At 43.9% G+C, this 23,308-nt stretch overlaps 1 protein-coding gene across 6 annotated transcripts in view; it reads right to left on the minus strand.

Annotated features, from left to right (window-relative positions):
- Positions 1-23,308, minus strand: part of RELN (reelin) — a 736,759-nt gene that overhangs the window by 552,819 nt on the left and 160,632 nt on the right. The gene's annotated exons all lie outside the window — the stretch shown is intronic.

The raw sequence follows: 23,308 nt of genomic DNA on the forward strand, positions 1-23,308 counted from the left end.
TCCGCCTCTGTCTCCTGATCTTGTACTTTATCTGTCTGTGTGTGTACGACCTGGCTTGTCCGACCTCGAGAACCGACCTTACTGTTAGAGGCGGTTCCTCGCTCTGTTAGCGACCCTTCCTCCTGAGGGTCACTTCCAGACATCCTTCCTACTGTCAGTCTGACTCCTCCCGTCTTGGAGAGCTCAGGTCTGCGGAAGGAATCTGTGCAGTTCTCCTTGCTGCACTGAGGCCTAGTCCTCAAAGTGTTACAGTTACACCAAGCACTACACTCTACTCAGGTGGACAGAGGTTAGCTAGTATATCGGATTATCAGTGATACTGCAGATCACGTATAATCTGGTATACATCTGTATTTCCGGTGATACTGCAGATCACTGGTAATCAGATCCTCTCTGTGCTTCACCGATCGTTACACCAATCCAATTCATTTTTCACCTACGTTTTCTCTTCGGTGACAATTCATATCTTATCAATGCTGCCTTTTAAGCCACCAGCAAGCAAGAATAATTTTGACAGTACTTTTTCAGCTACAAAATGGTACTTTTTCAATTGCAACGTGCTGAAGCATTATTAACAGAAGATGAAATGTATCTCCTAGGAGAAAACTTAGGGGAAAAAGTGAACTGGATCGGGCCCATAGTGGGTGAAAAATACAAAGACCTATCCAGAAACAGCAGCTCCAATAGATAATGCAAACACTTGAGCAAAGTCTCGGTAACACAGCTGACCCCCTACAATCAGCTTTTGAGGGGTATAGGCTGTGCAAGTAATACCATACAGGTCTACATGAACATTCACAATGCAATACTCTATTTTATAAATAATACACTTCTTTTCAACAGCCTGTCTTAGTAATATACTTCTTGTTCTTGATTTCTAATGTTTGGGTAACTTCACAATCTTGCATATATGCACTAGTCATTTACTTGTCAACAATCCTTAAAGGAATACTGTAGGGGGGGTCGGGGGAAAATGAGTTAAACTTACCCCAGGCTTCTAATGGTCCTCCGCAGACATCCTGTGCCTGTGCAGCCACTCAACGATGCTCCGGGCCCCGCCTCCGGTTCACTTCTGGAATTTCCGACTTTAAAGCCGGAAAACCACTGCGCCTGCACGGCTGTGTCCTCGCTCCTGCTGACATCGCCAAGGAGTTTACTGCACAGGCACAGACCATACTGGAAACTAGAATAGGCGTATCAACCAACACTACACTGTTAAAAAAAAAATACCACAAGAATATAATGTTTAGACATGGCTCAGAGTGGTCTGGCTACTAGACAGTATTGTGTAAAGGAGAAAGCAGAACCCAGCTGCAGGCCAAAGCACTCAATGAGTCATGTGGTACAAAGAGTACAAAATCATTTATTAATACAAATGCTCCTAATATATCATAAAAACAAAATAGTCAATACAATTAAAATTAGGCATGATGGTTAGGAATGAACGGTCTGTAAGCCTGCTCAGCATATAGCTAATATCAGCCTGGATAGTACACTGTTCCATCAACAGATATATGTGTAATCCCAAATCCTGAGTTCAGTATACACTATAGAGAAAACGTGACTCGATGTGACAAACGGTTCCAGATATGCAATAGTTCCAGGAATGTGAACAAGCTGCTTCCATACGAAAACATGTAACAACGGCTGACTCTGGTGCAGACCAGATACTTTCCGCTGCCAACAGTACCCAGAGATCAAGGTAGGGGACTTCAAATGTCCAATCGCAACATCCAGGTCCCAATGTTATAGAATGCATAGATAGAAAGCCATATTTAGCATGAAGCAGCAAGATCCAGCAAAGTGGATAAACCAGCAGTATAGCTACCCATCCTGTAGTGTGGGTCTCCGTTTGTTCGTATGTCCACGGAAAGAGTCCATAAGGTGTAAAGGCGGAATTAACCAAAGTGTAGGCTGTGAAGGAATCAGGCTGTATAGCAAACGGCTGTAGCAGGCTAAAGTCAACCGGTTTCGCCGGTAATCCGGCTCTTCAGGACTCCAGGCCACATAGGTAATGCCTAGTAGGATTGCAGACGTGCCCCACGCCATAAATGGCGTTATTCCCGGAAATGCGTCGACAACAAAGAGTAGGCAATCCACTGGGTGAGCACTTCGCCACCCAGTGGAGCCGAATTGTCTGCGCACAGGTGACAGTATCCACCCCAGGACGGAAAGCCACAGTGCCCACTCACCGCAAACAAATAGGTGGGAAAGAAGAAAGAAAGTAAGATGATAAAAGAAAATAAATACAAGAAGATAAGTTGGAAAGAAGTATAATAAGCAGGAGGAAAATTAGTGTAAGAATGAAAATATTTGTGTGTGATAGGCACATGGTGGCCCTATCCCGAACGGAACAGCACCACCGGGCTAAAGGGGAACTCTGCAAGAATAAAAATTAAACATGTTCATTAAATTCATGTACAATAGAAACCCAAATGTAGAATAATTAGCAATGCATTATTAAGTATCTCAAAAATGACTACATTTTGTAAAAGATTATCCATTTATTTAAAGAAAAAATATATAAATCTTCCAACATGCGTAAGGTGCATATAAGGAAGAGGGGGGGTCCCAATAAAGCACACATTCCACCCAGCGACCACAGGGGCAGCAGTGGATTCCCCCAGGTGCACGAACAGTGTCCAACCTCCAGGATCTGCGCCCTCCAGGACCAGTCTCCCCTACCGGATACACCACTCCAGCGGCTGTGGATCCTGCCACCTATGGTGAGTCCCTCAGATGTTCGCTCCCCATGTGGATCTATCCACCATCTTGTCTCTGCCCGGTCTTGCCTCTGCCCTATGCCCTGCTGTGCTGAAGAGCACTGTGCCACTTACCTGCTACACCACCTACCTGTGCCCTATACCGTGCTGTGCTGCCTGCCTGCTAGTCCACCCACCTGTGCCTACACCTGTGTACTGTGTACTTTATTTGTGCTGCGCTGCCTGCCTTACAATATTACCTGTGCTGCCGGCTACACCTCCTACTGCGGGGACCCTCTGTCCCCCTGCCCTCTGACTTGCTGTGCTGCTCGCACCTCCAATCTACTGTGTCACTCTGTCTGGGCTGCCTGCCATACTACCTACCTGGGCCCTATACTGTGCTGCCTGCCTGGCATACACCTACCTGTGCCCTATACTGTGTCCTATACTGAGTGTGCTGCCTGCCTCACATCAACACTGGTGCTGCCTCCCACACCACCGGACGGTACTGCGCCACTCTGACTGGGCTGACTGCCATACCAATCACTTGGGCCCTATACTGTGCTGCCTGTGCTACCACCTACCCGTGCCCTATACCACCCACCTGTGCCCTACACTGTGCTGCCTGACTGCCCCATACCCCCCGTACCATCACCGGGCCTACCACCTTCTATGGGGGCACCTGCACCATGTGCACGGAACGGCCACAATATATTACCCCCGTATCTAGAGAGGTCCTCCTCAGTTGGGAACCCCTGGTCAGCCCCAAGCCTGCATGGTGCTCCGCCCTGTGGGATGCTGTCACCACCCACGCCAAATTCCTCGTCTCCAAGCATGCACCGAACACACGCCGCTGCCACAGAGGTAGGAGGGCGGGGGCCCAGGCCCGACTCAAAAGAAAAGGTCTGCGCACTCCCGTCCCGGCCATCCTATTAGCCAACGTCTGCTCACTTCCAAACAAACTGGACGAGCTGCTCCTCCTACTAGGCAGCAAACCCCATATCGGCAAAAATACCCCTGTTCTCTGTTTTACCGAGACCTGGCTGAGTGACAGCACCCCCGACAACTCCATACACGTACCGGGCTACAACCTCCTCAGAGCAGACCGTGATGTAGCCCTCTCTGGGAAAACGAGAGGGGGGGGCATCTGCTTTTACATCAACTCCTCCTGGTGCTCCAACATCACCACCCTCAACAAAACCTGCACCCCTGATGTCGAGTTTCTAGCCATTAACTGCAGGCCTAATTACTCCCCCAGAGAGTTCTCTTCCCTTGTCCTCGTCGGAGTCTACATCCCTCCCGACGCATGCTCCAGGACTGCCTTGCAAACCCTCAGGGACTGTATCTCGGGGTGGGAAACTGCCCTCCCGGAGGCCCTGTTCATCATTCTGGGCGACTTTAACAAGGCGAACCTGCGACATGAGATGCCCCGATACAAGCAGCACATAACCTGCCCTACCAGAAACTGCAACACCCTGGACCATTGCTACACGGTCCACAAGAACGCTTACAAGGCCTCCCAGGGTGCCCCCCTGGGAAACTCCGACCACAACACAATCCACCTGATTCCCACTTACAGGAGGCTCCTGGAGTCCTCTAAGCCCACCATCAAAACAATAAAAAAAAATGGACAGCTGAGTCTAAAATGGAGCTACAAGCTTGCTTTGACACCACCGACTGGTCGACCCTAGAGGCACCCTCCCTAGATGAATGGGCAGAAAATATCACCTCCTACATTAGTTTCTGTGAGGAAATGTGCATCCCATCCAAGACGTTCAGGGTCTTCCCCAATAACAAGCCCTGGTTCAACGACAAGCTCCGCCGGCTTCGGAAACGCAAGGAGGAAGCGCACAGGTCTGGCTCACCCGAGGAGTACAGGGAGGCCAGGTACACCCTGAAAAGAGAGCTGCGATCGGCAAAGAGGGCTTACTCCGAGAAGGTGGGGCTCTGCCTCCAGTCTAACAACACACGGGAGGTTTGGAAGGGCCTGAGGGCGGCCACGAACTTCAAACCCGTTCCTCAACCGGTGACCCCAAGTCTTCGTCTGGCAGAGGAGCTCAATGAGTTTTACTGCAGGTTCGAGCGCCAACCCACCCAGCTCGCGGACCGCACAGCCGCGGCCATGGTGACCCCCCCCTTGGGTGAATCCGGCACCCTGGCTCCTGCTGCCATCCACGAAACTGAGGTACTCCGGCTCCTCCGTAAGCTGAATCCCAGGAAGTCTTCTGGCCCCGATGGAGTGTCGTCGATCTGCCTGAGAACCTGTGCCGAGCAGTTAGCCCCTGTGCTCGCCTCCCTATTCAAGCGGTCTCTATCGGATGGCACAGTCCCCTCCTGTTTTAAGCGGTCTACAATTGTACCAGTTCCCAAAAAACCAGGCAGCACTGAGCAAAATAACTTCCGACCGGTGGCCCTAACCTCTAACATCATGAAGCTGCTGGAGCGACTGGTTCTTGCCCACCTGAAAAAATTCACGGACGCCCACCTTGACCCACTCCAATTTGCATATAGGGCAAACAGATCTGTGGAGGACGCCATCAATGCCAGCTTGGCATACGTCACGGAGCACCTAGACAACCCTGCCTCCTATGCTAGGCTACTGTTCCTGGATTTTAGCTCAGCGTTCAACACGATCTGCCCAGACATCCTGCTCACAAACCTGACACAGCTTGGGGTGGATCCCACCATCCGGGCATGGATCAAGCACTTCCTGACGAACAGAACTCAACAGGTGAGGCTGGGAAACTGCTACTCCAGCGTAAGAATCACCAACACTGGGGCTCCACAAGGCTGTGTACTTTCACCGCTATTGTTCTCCCTCTATACCAACCATTGCATATCATCCACGGACTCTGTGAAGGTTATCAAATTTGCAGACGATACCACTATCATTGGCCTTATTGGCAGCAATGGGGAGCACAAGTACCGCAGTGAAGTCGAGAGAATCTGTAAATGGTGTGAAGACAACAACCTTGTACTCAACACAGCAAAGACGGTTGAACTAGTTGTAGATTTCAGAAGGAACCCTCCCCCCCTCCCACCTGTCCTCATTGGGGGAACTGAAGTCTCAAGGGTGTCATCGGTACGGTTCCTCGGCACAACTCTCACGAATGACCTGAAATGGGGGCAGAACACCACCAAAGTTCAGAAGAAGTCGCAGCAGAGGCTATTCTTCCTGCGCCAGCTAAAGCGCTTCGGCATGCCCCGGAAACTGCTAACTAGCTTCTATACTGCCACCATAGAATCCATCCTCTGCTCCTCAGTCATTGTCTGGTACGGGGGCACAACGGCCAGCGACAAGCACAAACTGCAGAGAGTCATAACTGATGCAGAGAAGATCATCGGGTCTCCTCTTCCACCCCTTGATCTCCTCCACTCTGCTAGGATGATGAAGAGAGCCACCCTGATCTCCCGAGACCCCTCCCACCCAGGCAGTCGCTACTTCGAACTCCTCCCGTTGGGCCGCCGCTACAGGTCCTTAACATCCAAAACCACCAGGCGGGACAACTCCTTCTTCCCCCAAGCGGTTCGGTTGCTTAACTCCAACCCTCCCCCGACAAGGCCCGCCCACTAGCTTGCCCTGGCGGGGTCGGTCAGCCTGCTCTCGCCCGTGCCTGCCTGGTCCCCACTGCCCGGGTCTCTGTCGCTGTTCTTATCACCACTGTAGCATCACTACCCATCCACTATCAGTAGCAGCTCTATTGGACTAACTGATGCCTCAGGACTGTTTTCACCTGAAACCCATATCTATATCACTAGTGCATTTCTGTACTTGTATCATTGTTAACTGTATGTGTTGCGAAATTGTCCTCTGTCCTCCTACACTATGTCTATGCCATGTGAACCACAATCAATTCCGAGTATAGCCCTGCTGTACTTGGCGAAATAAAGTGATTCTGATTCTGATTCTGATTCTGATTCTAAAGGAGTGTATGTCTTCTGTCCCAGACGGGGGTAGTCGGCCACCCGCCCAGAAATCCCCCAAGAAGGGGGCGATAGCAAAGGCGCGGACGGGGTCAAACGACAGCCACACCCCAAGGGGAAACAGGTCAACAGGAGGATGCACCGCAGTGCTTCCTAATACGAAACACATTTACATGAAGGATATAGAAAGGCCCCACACATGTATGTATAACATAAAGTGGAAAAATTGTCTATTATGAGAAAAATTGTCTATTATAAGAAAGGGGAGTATTTCAGCTCGTCATTAAGGCCCGGGGGAATCGTGGCTTTCAACTCATATATCCAGCGGCATTCGCGCTGTAATACTAGTTTCTCAAAGTCTCCACCTCTCAAAGGTTGATGTACGCAATCAATTGCACTAAACATGATACGATTGGATGGATTAAGCTTACATGCAATTACATGTCTAGCCACAGGGGAACGTAAATTATGTCCCACAATATCCTGTGTGTGTTCGTAAATTCAAATTTCTTCTGACACACAACCATTTTGTCTTTGGTTCCTCCCACTACCGCCAGGTGCAGGGCACTGCGATGGGGACAACTTGTGCCCCGTCGTATGCAAACCTGTACCTGGGGGCGTGGGAGGCTGACATTTTTTCAGACGATGATTTGGTCGAGTACCTGTGCCTTTCTATATCCTTCATGTGAATGTGTTTCGTATTAGGAAGCACTGCGGTGCATCCTCCTGTTGACCTGTTTCCTCTTGGGGTGTGGCTGTCGTTTGACCCCGTCCGCGCCTTTGCTATCGCCCCCCTTCTTGGGGGATTTCTGGGCGGGTGGCCGACTACCCCCGTCTGGGACAGAAGACATACACTCCTTCCCTTTATTGGGACCCCCCCTCTTCCTTATATGCACCTTACGCATGTTGGAAGATTTATATATTTTTTCTTTAAATAAATGGATAATCTTTTACAAAATGTAGTCATTTTTGAGATACTTAATAATGCATTGCTAATTATTCTACATTTGGGTTTCTATTGTACATGAATTTAATGAACATGTTTAACTTTTATTCTTGCAGGGTTCCCCTTTAGCCCGGTGGTGCTGTTCCGTTCGGGATAGGGCCACCATGTGCCTATCACACACAAATATTTTCATTCTTACACTTATTTTCCTCCTGCTTATTATACTTCTTTCCAACTTATCTTCTTGTATGTATTTTCTTTTATCATCTTACTTTCTTTCTTCTTTCCCACCTATTTGTTTGCGGTGAGTGGGCGCTGTGGCTTTCCGTCCTGGGGTGGATACTGTCACCTGTGCGCAGACAATTCGGCTCCACTGGGTGGCGAAGTGCTCACCCAGTGGATTGCCTACTCTTTGTTGTCTGCGCATGCTCGGTTAAGATACCCGGATGCGTGCATTGGGCATGCGCGCCCCGGGGGATATCTAACCAGCCCGGGTTGCCTGGAACGCAGAAGCCACGCCTCTGATGATGCGCGGCCGACGCATTTCCGGGAATAACACCATTTATGGCGTGGGGCACGTCTGCAATCATACTAGGCATTACCTATGCGGCCTGGAGTCCTGAAGAGCCGGATTACCGGCGAAACCGGTTGACTTTAGCCTGCTACAGCCGTTTGCTATACAGCCTGATTCCTTCACAGCCTACACTTTGGTTAATTCCGCCTTTACATCTTATGGACTCTTTCCGTGGACATACGGACAAACAGAGACCCACACTACAGGATGGGTAGCTATACTGCTGGTTTATCCGCTTTGCTGGATCTTGCTTCTTCATGCTAAATATGGCTTTCTATCTATGCATTCTATAACATTGGGACCTGGATGTTGCGATTGGACATTTGAAGTCCCCTACTTTGATCTCTGGTTACTGTTGGCAGCGGAAAGTATCTGGTCTGCACCAGAGTCAGCCGTTGTTACATGTTTTCGTATGGAAGCAGCTTGTTCACATTCCTGGAACTATTGCATATCTGGAACCGTTTGTCACATTGAGTCACGTTTTCTCTATAGTGTATACTGAACTCAGGATTTGGGATTACCCATATATCTGTTGAAGGAACAGTGTACTATCCAGGCTGATATTAGCTGTATGCTGAGCAGGCTTACAGACCGTTCATTCCTAACCATCATGCCTAATTTTAATTGTATTGACTATTTTGTTTTTATGATATATTAGGAGCATTTGTATTAATAAATGATTTTGTACTCTTTCTACCACATGACTCATTAAGTGCTTTGGTCTGCAACTGGGTTCTGCTTTCTCCTTTACACAATACAGACCATACTGGGCCTGCGTAATACACTCCTGGTGGCGTCAGTGGGAGGGATGGCGTGGCTGCGCAGGCGTAGTGGTTTTCCGACTTTAAAGTTGGAAATTCCAGAAGTGAACCAGAGGCAAGGCCAGAACATCGGTGAGTGGCTGCGTGGGCACAGGATGTCTGCGGGGGACCATTAGAAGCCCCGGGTACGTTCAACTGATTTTCCCCTGACCTCCCCCTACAGTATTCCTTTAAAGAGATTCTGTAACAAAATGTTCAGCCTTTTTTCTACTATCCTACAAGTTCCTATATCTATTCTAAAGCACTCTGGCTTACTGCAGCCTTTTTTAGTTTCTCCATTGCTGTAATAAATCAAATTTACTCTCCTTTGTAAGGCTTGTCGGCCCAAAGAGGAAGTGGCTGTAACTGTTTACAGACAGGAGGAGGTTACACTGATAGCCCTGCTCTGAGTCTCTTTGAGTCTTTCACACACTGAAAACTATGAAATAAACTTTAAAGGATGAATTTATTGTTCAATAATATAACCTTTCATGGAAACTGTAATGCAGATTACAGGAACATGCAATATTATGACGAACTTCCTGTTTGGCAGCCATATTTTCTGTTTACAAAACTGCTTTTTTTGGGCCAGGATCCTGGTGGGGAGCAGCGAAAATGTGACAGAGGGGGACAGGAGATGAAAACCTATAGGCTGGTATGTTTATTTATATGAGGTTTTTAGGTTACAGATTCTCTTTAAGGAAAGGGGAATTACAAATGAAGAAGTAAAAAAAAAGCCTGTCTATTTAATAACAGGCGCTAAGCAGCTGGCTGTGTGCCGCACGCACGGCCAAACCCCCTGCATGGCCTTGCGTCTATGACAGCTGCCCGCTTGCGTGCCCGCCCATGCATTCCAGGCAGCTGAGGTACAGACACAGGAGGATGCAGGGACAGGGGAATTATGGGATACAGTAAATGTAATCACTTTGTTATTACAATCATGGCTACTGGAAAAAACATGTCTGGTGAAAGTGGGAGGTATAAATAGAGTTGGGAAGGAATCTATCTCCTAAAGGAACACATATGTGTTTTACTGCTCGTTCACCCCTGCATGAGGTTTTACATTAACAAAGGAGATCAACAAGTCTGATAGAGGATAGACATATTAACCAAACATGTGTAGGAAGTGCAGATTCAGATATTTTGCCCTTTGTAGGTCTGGAAGTGGTCCATAAATTAGAGAGGTGGGATGCAGACTTCATCTGGTTCACAGAGAGGACAAGTGGATGACCCAAATGGAGTCTCTGAATGACTGCAATGACACTAACCTATTATCATAGGTTGTTTTTGTTCTTGATATTTTGTTTTAGTATTTTTAATATTCATATGTAAGACTGCTCCATTCTATTAAAATCTATTAAAAACCATGTGATCAGTTTAATCAAGTGATAGAGCTCTGCTCTTCTGCGATCAATTCATGCACTCGCACTAGGGACAAAAATCTTATGCTAGGTACACACTATGAGATTTTCTGGGAGATTCACTGTCAGATCGATTATTCCCAACATGTCCTATCTGATTTCCCGATCATTTTCCGATCGATTTCCAACTGTTTTCCATTCATTTCTATCAGAAAACGATTGGGAAATTGATTGGAACTCAGATCGAACGTGTTGGAACTTGGAAATAGTCGATCTGACAGTAAATCTGCCAGAAAATCTCATAGTGTGTACCTAGCATAAAATCTAGGTCATGGGCCAAATTGTTTATTGAACAGTCTCAAACTAAGTGGTGTAACTATAGCAACCATGGGGAACCTGCTCCTCCCCCTTCTTCAGAGTAACGCAGTGAAGCAGTTTTATATTGTTTTTTTTAAGGATTCTTTATTTTTCAAAAAGACATTTTAAAGAACAAATAAGACAAGGCCAGGAAGCATTACAGTGTGTCAAATGTGCAATAGAAAATTCACATGCAAACAATAGCAGAGATCCAGTGCCGCGGCATAGGAAATTAATGACACAACAAACTAGTATCAAAATAGGTTACCCAACAGAAAGGATAAATGCAAGCTCAGGTCAACACCAAGTTTAATTATATAAGAAAGCTTAACTGAACATGCCTGCCCCCATGTGAACTCTGTACAGTCCCTGCTCACCCACAATACTTAGCATAGGAGATCCTGGGGCCCAGAGAGAACTAACACCCAGGGTCCCCGCCTATGAACTCTATCCTTGATGAACTCTATCAAGGGACTGTGTAAACCTGCATTAATAACAGTGCCAACCTGAGAGTTTGAGACCTAAATGTACATGCATAGGGTAGGCTAAAAGGTGAAGAAAAATTACAAAAAGAGAAAAGGGGAAAAGAAAGGAAGAGAACAGAACATAGAGAGAGAACTGGTCATGCCAAAAATAAAGAAAACCCCACAAGGCCTTCTACTTATGATGCTTAAAGCGGAATGAAACCCAGCATTTCTACTTTGCTCTAATAGATTATTTACAGCATATTATATACAACCAGCATTTTTTTTTTACTAAAACTGCATTCAAAGGGTTAACACAGGCTTTAGAAGCTTCCCTTACAGCAGAGCTGGCCGCTTCCGAAACTTTACATAATGTTATCTAGTGTTTAATTGTATCAAGTCAGGAATGTAAACAAAGCCTTCTCTCACACCACAGGGTCTCACAAAGACAGCAAGACAAGCATAAATGCTTTCTGATTAAGTTAGAGGATGAATAAAGCAGTTATAAATAAAATGCAAAGTCAGCTCTCAGAGTAAAATAAGTGTATTTTAGGAATGTATAATTTCTAAATGAATAATAATACTTATGCACAAAAGCAAATATGCTAACCGTATGGCATATAAAAAGTAGGAAAACATGTTTTATTGAATATTATGTCAGGGTTGTATACCGCTTTAAGGAGAAATTTAATATTTACCGGCTTCGGGTCTACTATGATCATTTGACAGCCACACACTCTATGCTGCATATCTCTGGCTCCTGAGGCATGTCACATGATCAGAAGCTGGAGGTTTGGAAGAATAACGCAAGCAACTTCCGGGAAGAGCGGAAGAGACATGATGCAGCACTGAAGCAGGTAAATACTACACCGCTCTGCTACTCTGAAAGGTAAGGAGAGGGTGTTGAGGGGGGAAAGATGTGTGGGTGTGTGCGTGTGTTTTACCAGGAGTATGGATGCCAGGAGGGGTCCCCCATGAGGGCCCTGTGGGTAGTTTCTGCACCTGGCTGAAACTGACAGTATTTCAGTCAGGAACACTGTTACTGGTAAGCCTCTCTGGATGGGAAGGCAGCGTGCTATCATTCCTTCACTGTTTACAATGGTACACATTTGAGGCTCTTGAGGGGCACATAAAATGGCAAGGAGAGCCGCATTCGGCCTGTGGTCCTTGAGTTTGACACCTGTGCTCTAGCACATTATCATGACTATTAAATGAGGACCCTAAAAAATCTATCACCTAATCAATCCAATCACATTTTTCTCTATGAGTTGTTATACTGGGCGTATTGCCTAACTATACCTTTGAAGAATCTGAAGTAATACCTTTGAGAACACAGGTACACTTTTGAGGGTGGTATATATCCAAACTCCTCAAGTCTCCCTTACACTGCTACTGCCAATAGAGCGCGCCCTAGTGGCTGCTGCTCTGCTCTGGCGCTTTGAGTCCGCAAGGAGAAAAAAGCGCAATACAAATGTTATTTGTCTTGTCTTGTCTAGTTAAAACATTGGCAGGTATTTGAAGGCATGTCTCTGTGCCCAGAGAATGCGTGCAGCTAGCATGCAAAACTGTTACTATTTAAACATAGTACATGTTTGGATTCGCATCTGCTTCCACTACTGTGTAACAAAATCATGATTACCGGTACTTTACAGCCTCTCTTCTAAAGTGCAGCTTTTACTGTAAATTGCCAGCTTCTTCCTATCATCAGTAATGTTTAATTTGACCAATAGGGGATCAAGATCTAAAGTGTTAAATTCATCAGTTCCTTTAAAGAGACTCCGTAACAAAAATTACATCCTGTTTTTTATCATCCTACAAGTTCCAAAAGCTATTCTAATGTGTTCTGGCTTACTGCAGCACGTTCTACTATCACCATCTCTGTAATAAATCAACGTATCTCTCTCTTGTCAGACTTGTCAGCCTGTGTCTGGAAGGCTGCCAATTTCTTCAGTGTTGTGGTTCTGTGATGTATCTCCCCCCTCCAGGCCCCTCTCTGCACACTGCCTGTGTATTATTTAGATTAGGGCAGCTGCTCTCTTCTCTCTTATCTTTTACAAGCTGGATAAATCCTCCTCTGAGCTGGCTGGGCTTTCACATACTGAGGAATTACATACAGGCAGAGCTGTCTGCACTCTGCAGGAAGAAACAGCCTGACACTTCAGTGGAAGATAGCTGCAGGGGGAAAGAAACACACAAATGATCTCTTGAGATTCAAAAGGAAGGGTGTATACAGCCTGCTTGTGTATGAATGTATTTTCTATGTGTGGACATACTGTACATCAACCTACTTCCTGTTTTGGTGGCCATTTTGTTTGTTTATAAACAAACTTTGTAAAACTGTTTTTAACCACTTTTAATGCGGCGAGGAGCGGCAAAATTGTGACAGAGGGTAATAGTAGATGTCCCCTAATGCACTGGTATGTTTACTTTTGTGCGATTTTAACAATACAGATTCTCTTTAAACTACAGATAATTATTATTTTATTTATTTAATTTTATGGAATAGTTTGTTATAATGTAAAATGTATATACAGTGGAGGAAATAATTATTTGACCCCTCACTGATTTTGTAAGTTTGTCCAATGACAAAGAAATGAAAAGTCTCAGAACAGTATCATTTCAATAGTAGGTTTATTTTAACAGTGGCAGATAGCACATCAAAAGGAAAATCGAAAAAAGAACCTTAAATAAAAGATAACAACTGATTTGCATTTCATTGAGTGAAATAAGTTTTTGAACCCTCTAACAATAAAAGACTTAATACTTAGTGGAAAACCCTTGTTTGCAAGCACAGAGGTCAAACGTTTCTTGTAATTGATGACCAAGTTTGCACACATTTTAGGAGGAATGTTGGTCCACTCCTCTTTGCAGATCATCTCTAAATCCCTAAGGTTTCGAGGCTGTCTCTGTGCAACTCTGAGCTTGAGCTCCCTCCATAGGTTTTCTATTGGATTAAGGTCCGGAGACAGACTAGGCCACTCCATGACCTTAATGTGCTTCTTCTTGAGCCACTCCTTTGTTGCCTTTGCTGTATGTTTTGGGTCATTGTCGTGCTGGAACACCCATCCACGACCCATTTTCAGTTTCCTGGCAGAGGGAAGGAGGTTGTCGTTCAGGATTTCACGATACATGGCTCCGTCCATTTTCCCGTTAATGCGATTAAGTTGTCCTGTGCCCTTAGCAGAAAATCACCCCCAAAGCAAAATGTTTCCACCCCCATGCTTGACGGTGGGGACGGTGTTTTGGGGGTCATTATAGGCAGCATTTTTCTTCCTCCAAACACAGCGAGTTGAGTTAATGCCAAAGAGCTCTATTTTGGTCTCATCAGACCACAGCACCTTCTCCCAGTCACTCACAGAATCATTCAGGTGTTCATTGGCAAACTTCAGACGGGCCTGCACATGTGCCTTCTTGAGCAGGGGGACCTTGCGGGCCCTGCAGGATTTTAATCCATTGCGGTGTAATGTGTTTCCAATGGTTTTCTTGGTGACTGTGGTCCCTGCTAATTTGAGGTCATTCACTAGCTCCTCCCGTGTAGTTCTAGGATGCTTTTTCACCTTTCTCAGAACCATTGACACCCCACGAGGTGAGATCTTGCGTGGAGCCCCAGAGCGAGGTCGATTGATGGTCATTTTGTGCTCCTTCCATTTTCGAACAATCGCACCAACAGTTGTCACCTTATCTCCCAGCTTCTTGCTAATGGTTTTGTAGCCCATTCCAGCCTTCTGCAGGTCTACAATTTTGTCTCTGACATCCTTGGACAGCTCTTTGGTCTTTCCCATGTTGGAGAGTTTGGAGTCTGCTTGATTGATTGATTCTGTGGACAGGTGTCTTTTATACAGGTGACTAGTTAAGACAGGTGTCCTTAATGAGGGTGACTAATTGAGTAGAAGTGTCTAACCACTCTGTGGGAGCCGGAACTCTTAATGGTTGGTAGGGGTTCAAAAACTTATTTCACTCAATGAAATGCAAATCAGTTGTTATCTTTTATTTAAGGTTATTTTTTCGATTTTCCTTTTGATGTGCTATCTGCCACTGTTAAAATAAACCTACCATTGAAATGATACTGTTCTGAGACTTTTCATTTCTTTGTCATTGGACAAACTTACAAAATCAGTGAGGGGGTCAAATAATTATTGCCTCCACTGTACAACTAATGTACATTACAGTAAATGTGTTGATTTATAAACCTTACAGTCTAAGTGCCTATTGCCTAGTTTCTGAGCTGTGACTTTAAATGTGTGTCCTTGTGCTATATGCACTGTACCTTGTATGTGAGTGTACATTATCATGTCTGCTCATATATGGGAGATAGGGGAAGTTGTCGTGGCTGAAGTGTGCCTAGGTCTGGGGGCCCAATTCATATTTTGCTTTGGGGCCCAAAAGATTTGTAAATATGCCACTGCTGCAGTATGTAGGCGCAGTAGCCTTTTTCAACATTCTACTAAGTGTACAGAGGTCCCCTGACATCATCCCTTCAACAGTTCGGCATGCTGGACAGCGCCTGTCAGAAATGTTAAAGGGAACCTAAAATAAGGAAACTCGCTTCCGGTTAGATACATATCTATGTAGAGGGAAGGCTTTGGATACCATAGAGCCTTCCCCGGTCCTCGGTCCATCCTGTTGTTCCTGCGCTGGAAGTTATGTGACTGGCTGAGCCTTCACCACTCCTCGGGCAGCCTCCAGAACTACTGTCAACCCCGAGTGGTTCTGAAGATGAGCGTAGCTGTGCTGTGCATATGCGAGTCAGAACTTGTGCGCAGTATGGATGCGCTCGTCTTTGGAACCACTCATGCATGTAAATTTGATGTAAATTGTATGCAACTGGCAAATGGAACAATCAAAATCTATTTGCTGACAAGTAAGACTTAACTTGCATCTCATTGTAGCAGTATCTGTGAGATTAGTAATGTACCTGAAAGAGGTTAGACTAATATCTGGTAGGAAAACTATTGTGTGCCCAACAAGTACTGTAGTCAGAGGAATCTGTCTTTGGCCAAAAGAAGAGTGGACTAGAGGTCAGAGAATAAGCCAATGAGGCTTTGTGTGCATTAGAGGGGTCTACAGTGAGAACAGGGTGTGTGATGTTATCACCAGGAGGGGTGAGCAATTGAAGAATACAGTAAGTTGCTAGTAAACCATAAGGTTTGAAATAGACAGGCCCGGATTTACTTCACAGGAGCTTATAGGCACAAATGTTAAGGCACCCTAGACTTTGCCCTCCTTGAACCCACAACACACACCCCGCCGAAATGCACCACAAGTGTAGCCAGCTGTCACCTCTTTTCTACTTCTGCTGCCTGATGTAGGTAGCCACAGGTGTCCCTTAGTATAAGGTAGCCAGCATAACCTATTATTTATGGTCCACCCAGGACTCTGCATAGGGAAGGAGTTAGGGTGGCACTCAGAGACAGTTGTGAGCCGCCTCTCCATCATCAGACATCTGTAGGCATGCGCCTACAGTGCCTTATGGAAAATCCGACCCTGGAAATAGAGCAAGAAGCTCTGGCAAAGTCTGTATGAAGTTGGCTTGTACAGCTTTGTTTTTGTTAAGACTGTCCTGCTGAAGAAAAAGTTGTTGCTTTATTTTTTATGTGTGTGTATAGCTGCTATTTTGCAGATTAACACACAAATCTATTTTAGCTATTCTGGACTCAGGTTTGTAGTGCTGGAAATTGGCGCCGTTACAGGAAATTCTGCAGCCTACAGGAAGTAGTTCCTCACAATCTCTGGAAGATTAGTGAAGTAGCTTGTGATGTTGCAGCTACATGCACCCTCAAAAGGCTGTCCTGAGTTTCTTAAAATACTTTATTTCACTTGGTGATTGCTGCAATAACAGTTCCTGCTGTTGGGACTTGCTTCTATAGCATCAACACTATTTTACCAAGATAAAAGGTAGACAGGGCGCTCTACAGTAAGCGGTTAAAATTATGCTCAGACATTACATACAACACAGTCATACAAAAATGAACAAGAGTGGAAATGACTATATATTAATGTCCCTGATATTAAAATCAGATGAAAGTCCACAGAATTCTTCCTCCAAACCTATTTAGTACATAGGTGACCTTCAACAATTCCTGAGTTTTATAGTAACAGTATACGCTCACCAGATCCCACAGCTGCCCTTCTCAGGATCAGCTAAACACGCTTCTGGACAAGCTAGTATTCTCTCGATGTCCCAGCTTATTCCTCCTCAGCAAGCCGATGCAGACATAAGAGACAAAAAAGCTCCAATAGAGTAATACCGTATGGTTCAAATACGTTCCATTGCACCAGTGCTCCCACTAGATAACATCAGCACCCTGTGCTCCACCACCAAATAATCAATAAAGCCTCTCACCACATGGACTGGCTGACCCAGCACAGACCAGCATTGATCACTTTGCAGCTTGCATCAAGCTTATTCTAGTAGCCCCTGATGAGTCATAGGACGAAACTAGTTGGGTGTGGCCTGAGGAGCGAGGGACGCTGAAAGAGCTCATAAGGATTTTTATATGCGCAATTGATTCTACGACATTGTAAGTGCACTACGTTTTAATCATTTTAATAAAAGAAGATTTTACACTATGTATGGCCTTGTTTGAGTCCTAGGAAGGCTGTCAACAAAAGAATAAGCTTGATGCAAGCTGCAAAGTGATCAATGCTGGTCTGTGCTGGGTCAGCCAGTCCATGTGGTGAGAGGCTTTATTGATTATTTGGTGGTGGAGCACAGGGTGCTGATGTTATCTAGTGGGAGCACTGGTGCAATTGAGCGTATACTGTTACTATAAAACTCAGGAATTGTTGAAGGTCACCTATGTACTAAATAGGTTTGGAGGAAGAATTCTGTGGACTTTCATCTGATTTTAATATCAGGGACATTAATATATAGTCATTTCCACTCTTGTTCATTTTTGTATGACTGTGTTGTATGTAATGTCTGAGCATAATTTTAACCGCTTACTGTAGAGCGCCCTGTCTACCTTTTATATTGCTTACAGAGTGACACACACACTTTTTTCAGGCGCGATCCAGGGAAAACTGTTACATTTTGCTAAAAAGTTAAATTTGAGGAGCGCACATCATAGGTTCTGGCTTAATACTATTTTACCAAAGTTTCTGCAACCCTCAGGCTGGGTGCACACATAGCAGAAATGCTAGCGTTGCGGAAAACACTGCCTATTTGCCGCTAATGGAAGTCTATGGGCCGCAGGGAAAAAAAACCATAAAAACGCATATGCATTTTCTAAGCTGCGTTTTTAAAAATGCTGGTTTTGTTGCATATTATGCAGGAACGCTGCCAAAACGCACATAATAAAAGTCAATAAGAACATAATGGTATGCGTTTTTCATACGTTTTTTCCCCAAAATATATTTTTTACTGTATTTTCGCTTCCTGTTGTCTTCCAGGTGAATTGCATAAATGGAAATATAAAAATGCATGGAAAAGGCATACAAAACACATGCATTTTGAATATGCAAACCGCAAATGCATTAAAACGCATGAAAAACACATTGTAAACGTACCAATAACGCAGTAATAACGCACAAGAAACGCACACCACATTAACATAAAACATGACATAAAACGCAGCCTTTCACGCTGTCATATGTGAACCCAGCCTCATAGCGGTTTGTTCTCAGAGATCTGCAACATTCCCCAAAGTTGGTACATCTACAAAGCAGCAAGAAGCTTTTTGTAAGTCATTACCATATCCAATAAGCCATGTCTCTACTGTGACACAACATCTGGCACCATGCTGCCAAAATAAGATCTTTCACAAGGTGTCATAGAAAGAATATCAAGTTATTTTTGGCATAACAACACTAAGTCAAATGACAGCAGAATTACCTCTAGGCTACTTTCACACTATGCAGGTTGTGTTGTGCATATTGAATAAAAGGACTGGAATGCAATGGTGTTGGAAGGTCGCATTGCATGTATTGTGCCCGACGTGTTGCATACAGTAAAGCACACTGTCTTTTATGTATGCTTACACCACAATCATAAGTGCACACATCATCTGGTAATGTTTAGCATGCTATGTATTGTTTCAAAGAAATCTGCCACTCCACTAATGTGCAGATGTAAATGTAGCATTACAATATTGTCCCATTGCATTGTTTTTCAGAAACTGAAACACAATGTACAAATTGTGGCAGTAGCCTGGGGGTGCATTCACACTATTCCCATTGCTCCATGCTGTGTTGTTGCATGTTAAAGGACAACTGAAGCTAGAGGGATATGGAGGCTGCCATATTTATTTCCCTTTAAAGTGTACCAGAGATGACATGTGAGATGATGAAATAAACATATGCAAATACATAGTGGGATGTGGGTGTCAAAAACACCCTCTAGTGAAAAGATACAGGAGACAAAAGTGGGAGCCCAATGGTGTAGTATGTCAAAAACAATGGAACGTAATAAAAGTAAGACAATACTCACAAAGGTGGGTTGCAGGGGGGCAACCGACCACAGGAATCAGGTGGAGACAACAAACCCGACTCCACTTGGGGTGGTCCCTAGGGACCTGGATGCGGTCGCTCTCCTTGGTAAAAGAAAGGGGACAGATATCCGCCGTGGTCGAAGCCACGTGTGGTCTGTACCCACCCCTCAGACGGGCGAGGTAAGGGGGTATGATTGCACAATAAGGGTATAAGAGGCGCCCTGGTGTAATAAAAGCATCTAAAAGCAGTTTAAAAACGGAAAATAAATTTGAGGTAGCTTACCTCAATGACGAAAAAATCTTTGTATTTTACAAAGGTTTTTATTAGTAGCACAGACCCGCGAAACGCGTTGCCTGTGCTACTAATAAAAACCTTTGTAAAATACAACGATTTTTTCGTCATTGAGGTAAGCTACCTCAAATTTATTTTCCGTTTTTAAACTGCTTTTAGATACTTTTATTACACCAGGGCGCCTCTTATACCCTTATTGTATATGCATATACAGTGGCATATACATACACTTATGCTGTGCTCCTTTTCTTTTTTCCCAGCCTGAAAGAGTTTATAATTAGCTATGGAACTGACAGTTTTTCTCCAGTCTGGACAAATTACAGCTATAAAACCCTTTCCTAAGCAGATACCTGGGCTTTTTTACTGCAAGGGGAAAGATAAAAAGGTCAATAGTTCATGTATTTTCACTCTAGGACTCTTGAGACACTGAAACTGAGCAGAGACTATGAAACATTAATTCTGCTTTGTAAATGTTTATCCATAAAATAAAACCTTGATATATCTAAAAGAGTCATGTTTAGGAGTAGAAGGACAGATCCAATTGCTTATCTCATTAGTTTATTTTCATCTTTGGTTCACTTTAAGCAATACCAGTTGCCTGGCTATCCAGCTAATCCTCTGCCTCTAACACTTTTAGCTGTAGTCCATGAACAAGCATATGCAGATCCAATGTTTCTGACATTATTGTCAGATCTGACAAGATTAGCTGCATGCTTGTTTCTGGTGTTATTCAGACACTACTGCAGACAAACAGACCAGCAGGGCTGCCAGGCAGCTGGTATTGTTTAAAAGGAAATTAATATGGCAGCCTCCATAGCCTTCTCACTTCAGTTGCCCTTTAACACACTGCCCATACGATTTAAGTGGAATGATCATGTCTCTGAGGTGTCATGGACAACATTATCCAAACACACTCTCTACAGTACGATTCTGGACGCAGTGTGTGATAATAAGCACATTACATAGCATGATATGAAAATAATGTGCATGTTATAATGTGCAGTGTGCACTGTACACTGTACCATGGGCATTATGCAATGCATATAGTGTGAACATAACCTTAATGTCTATAAGTTACCACAGCAATTCAAACAGTTGGATCTGACAACTAGCAAATGAAACATAAAGATCATGAACAATGCAACACAGAAACCTAAATGACACTGGTGGAAAATATAATCGATCATTAAGGCCCATACACACGTCGGATTTCCGTGAACGACGGGTCGTTTGAACGTCCCGTCGTTCAGTCGTTCGCCCGCTAAATCGGGCGTGTGTACAGACTGCCATTCGCTTGATAAGAGTGTGTTTGAGCGATCCGCGATCTAGAATGTAGAATGTGTATCTTGTCATCATTAAATGGTTGATAATGTGCTCATTTCTGATGCTTTTAACTGATCATTTCTTCAACCAGACAATGGAATTCCTATGTTAATGGTCACTTTAAAGTGAACCTGAAATGAAAATAAACCTAAGAGATAATGAATCGTATGTGTAGTACAGATAATGAATAGAATATTAGTAGCAAAGAACATAATCTCAGATTTTTATTTTCAGTTATATAGCTTTATTTATAAAACTGCATCATACTGTCACAGATGCAGTTTAGAATCCAAACTCTGTTTTTTAAGCTGTAAAACAAGCAGAACTAATGACCCTTTGAACTTTCCTGCAGTATATACCTTATCTTAAGCTGTTGCTCATTGTTTCTTGGCTGTTTACGCTCTTCAGAAAACGGGACTTGACTTCAACTAATTTAGTCGACAAGCTCAGAGCAGCTTTTTTGCATAGATAACAACTCAAATATTTAAACTCTTCCACTGGAAAACTGACTTCACATAATTTCTTAGTGGGGCCAGTATCATATGTGTATATATTTATGTCATCATGTAACATGTCATTTCCGGTTCACTTTAAAGGTTAACCTCCCGTTTGGAGGAAATATCATCATGCAGGATGTTACTAGAATTACAACAAACCCATGTATGGTGTTAGTAATAACATTTGCACACTTGTTTTTTTACTGTGTTCTTTGTTGTTTATTTGCACTTCTCCACACATCCCCACATTGCTCTTCCTGCATTGTGAGCGACCCACAAGTAGACACTTGTATCTGTAACAAAAGCCATTGTCTAACTTCTGTAAAAAAAAGCTTGTCAAGTGATAATGTGCCCAAGTCTAGCTAAAATATCTAATATATATGGATAGTCTAATTAATAAAATGAAGTTGAAGTATCATGGCACTTGCCTAGGTTTTTTCTTTTTCTCAACAAAAAAATCACTTTATAGGATTAGGTCAGAAAATGTGTATGTGATGGCTACACAGGCATGACCACGTTTTAGCAGATTTGATCTGTGTGGCCTGGTATTATGTATCTCCGCACTAGGTCAACTCTGTTCCATTCTACAAAGGAGACTATGATTAAGAGCATCCTATCATCCTATATGTGTAATGAGCCATTGTTGCCCTCTAGAGGAAACAGCTGTGGAGGATGAATATATTAACACCTATTCTAGGACTGTGCTTTACTAGTCCCTGCAATACCTACATATTTTAGTTAAGAAGTTCACATTGATTATTATACACGCAAAGCTTGAATTTAATAAAGGGAAGGTGACACTCATAACATGTTTGTTAGCTGTCTGCCTATGACATCAGATAGTATTTTACTAAAACACCCTTGTAAACAAGACCTTAAATTAAAGAAAAACTAAAATGTCATGCTGCTAATTACGGTATGTGGAACTAAAACACAGTAAAATAAATCAGACAGCTCTGATGTTATTATATTAAGCAACAATTAAGATGAAGATATGCAATAACCTGATCTGAGCACCATTCCTCTATAATATACAGTGGCTTGCAAAAGTATTCGGCCCCCTTGAAGTTTTCCACATTTTGTCACATTACTGCCACACACATGAACCAATTTTATTGGAATTCCACGTGAAAGACCAATACAAAGTGGTGTACACGTGAGAAGTGGAACGGAAATCATACATGGTTCCAAACATTTTTTACAAATCAATAACTGCAAAGTGTGCTATCCAGATACACACTGTAGTAGATTTACTATAATGTGAGCTGCTATAATGCAGGGATGTGAACATGTCCATACAAATACATATAGTGTGAGCTCACCCTAAATCTTTTGTGCAATTTCAAATTGTGAGATACATAATTTTCTGTTCAAACTCCGAATTTCTCTTTAGGTATTATAACAAATATCTTAGTAAATGGGTGGCGAGTGCTATGTACTTTGTTATCTTCCAAGCTACTGCAGTGCAATTTCCATATTCAGAGCTAACCAATGATCCAGGCTTTTGTCAGTGGGTACCTCTAACAAAAAGTCAAGACTGTGGTAATCCTGCTTGGCAAACTACAAGACACAATGGGTAGATTTATCAGTTCACTCACACATCCCAAAACAGGAACATGTGACAGATAAACTTCATTGA

The sequence above is a fragment of the Hyperolius riggenbachi genome, chromosome 3, assembly GCF_040937935.1.
Source record: "Hyperolius riggenbachi isolate aHypRig1 chromosome 3, aHypRig1.pri, whole genome shotgun sequence".
In the NCBI taxonomy this organism is placed as follows: Eukaryota; Metazoa; Chordata; class Amphibia; order Anura; family Hyperoliidae; genus Hyperolius; species Hyperolius riggenbachi.